At 30.7% G+C, this 2,382-nt stretch overlaps 1 long non-coding RNA gene across 1 annotated transcript; it reads left to right on the top strand.

Moving 5' to 3' along the window:
• Positions 1-240: 240 nt before the first annotated feature.
• On the top strand, positions 241-1,491 carry LOC117119285. The gene is made up of 3 exons (XR_004447163.1): positions 241-886; positions 1,109-1,184; positions 1,356-1,491. It is a non-coding gene; the product is annotated as an uncharacterized LOC117119285 (long non-coding RNA).
• The last annotated feature ends 891 nt before the right edge of the window (positions 1,492-2,382 follow it).

The raw sequence follows: 2,382 nt of genomic DNA, 5'->3' as shown, positions 1-2,382 counted from the left end.
GTATAAATTGAGTTGTTAATAAAGTCACATCCACCACTGCACAAGATGTGGTAATCTACAACTGTTTAAAGATGAAATTTAATTTGTGGGCGGGCATTCCAAAATAAAGTTGTCTTCCATTCTTCAATGTCACAAATACTCTTTGAAAATTTAGTGTAAACAATGCCCACAACACCACTTCTTTGTTAAGGTATGAATGATTTTAAATTCGATTTTCTGCACTTACAGTTCAATCCCGGAGTCCATAACATCAGAGGTTAGACCATCTTTTTAAATATTTTATATGTTTGAACACAAGTCGTATGGGTTTTTGAAACAAACAGTGTAAGATATGAACAATTCAGTGGTTGTTTTGTTTCCATTGTTATGTGTACTGATCAGGTTTTATTAAACTATTCAATGTTTTAAATCTAAATGAGAGTTTATGATCTTAGCAGCGTTTGTTTGTCTGACTCAAGTGTGGGCCCTTCCAGCGGCATATCTCAAAATAGGCTCCAAGCGTGAGCGTGTTAGGATATCTGCTTGATATAGATTTTTTACTTTTTTTTTCATTTTGTAGCTATTTTTAACACTAGTTGACTGCGGTATTATAGGCCTACTTACACAGTATTTAAACCGCAATTTTTATTACAAAAACATATTTCTTTAAACTTAGCAGAATAAAGGCGTTTGATAGTAAATGTAGATGGTGCGACAAGGCACAGTTTGTAATATCAGATTAATTTGTTAATTATTAATTTGTTGCTATCAACTCGCAACTACATTCGAATATAAAGATTATATATTACTTTAGACAGGCTTGAATATTATATGAATTTTTTTTCTTTAATTTCAGAATTTTGTGTTGTATGATCCACAACTGGATAGTACTTTCTCTACCACTTCAGTGAGTGCTATTATTTCAAACCTGAGACAACTATAGAAGTCAAACCTATATTCTAACATGAGACAACTATAGAACTATAGAGTATAGTTGTCTCAGATTCAAACATTCCCATTTTCAATATATTTTGATATTTAAAAAAATGGAATATAGCATATAATCGCCAATTAGTTCATGTAAATTTGTTTTTTGAATATTGATGACATCCCCTTGTACCATTTTCAGGAGGACATTGATATGCTGTACAATCCAGACAGCATGATAAACCTGCCTGCCACGGTTGGAATTTCAAGGCCTGCGGGTAAATTTGAAATCAATGTTTGTGCCTTTCAAAAAAAAAAAAGTTTTAATTGTAAAATTTACAGTAGGAATTCTAAACTAATTCAACTTCCATTGCTCTTTGCAAACATTTTTATAAAAAATTATTGTTCTCATTGCGTTGTATCATTCACTGCGTTGTCTACATCAGCAGAATGTAGCATGTCATCATCTACATCAACTATCTTATTGCCACCCACCAACAACGTCACTGCTGCAGCCACTGAAGAAAGCGATGACCAAACACCCACTGTTGAGGAGCACCATCAGACTTACAATTCTACCTACAGGTACACTACATCTCCAAACTCTTCTATTATAATATTGTAGTAGATATTTATTTTTTTGTAATAATTACCTTTCTAATTAATATCAAGTATCATCACTTAAATTTACTTTAGCAGGCTTCCACCAGGGAGTTGAATGTTGTTGTACAAAGTCTGTTATAAAACGTTGATTATTTACAAGACAAACAAACACGTATAGTAAATTTTTACAATATTTTTTATTTATTCCGGAAATGTAACTATATACAATAGCTATAAAAATACAATTTAAAAGACCAACAAATTAATATTAAATGCATGATTGCCTATAATATAGTAGAAAGACAGACGTCTTTATTTTCTTCCTAAACGTTGATGAAAACTTTGTTAATGAGATTAAAATGCAGTTAATGAGATATAGATTTTTTGAATATTGGGGAAAATATGGCAAAAGTGTAGATCATTGGATTTATCAATCTACAGTAATGTCAATTAATAATTTTTAGAAAGTACATCAAATGACGCCGACATTATTATTTTTTTAATTACTTCATAATTCTGTGTAATCTTTTTCATAATAACAATAACACATGCAACAGTAATAATTATAAAAGTATAAATATATTTTAGTTCTTTTGATTGAAAGTTTTAAACATTATTTAATAATAAAAATGAAACAATATGTAACAGGAAATTAAGTGACACGACGAACAATGTACTATCTTAATTACAGTGTTTTACGCTTAAATTGTCAAAACACGATACAAAATCGAGAATTTAATTTTGGCCAAAAAAAAATAAATTACAAAACCCCTTACGTCAATGATTCCGAATTTACCATTTTTGTGCGCGTGAATGGGTGTGTGTAGGTGTATGTGTCTGCGGTTGTGTACGTACGTACGGGTGTGTATATGT

This window comes from Anneissia japonica, unplaced genomic scaffold (assembly GCF_011630105.1).
Source record: "Anneissia japonica isolate Jap-2015-1 unplaced genomic scaffold, ASM1163010v1 scaffold3562_len2382_cov99, whole genome shotgun sequence".
Lineage (NCBI taxonomy): Eukaryota > Metazoa > Echinodermata > Crinoidea > Comatulida > Comatulidae > Anneissia > Anneissia japonica.
Note: the sequence above shows the minus strand (reverse complement) of the source record. Positions and strands in the feature narration are given on the sequence as shown.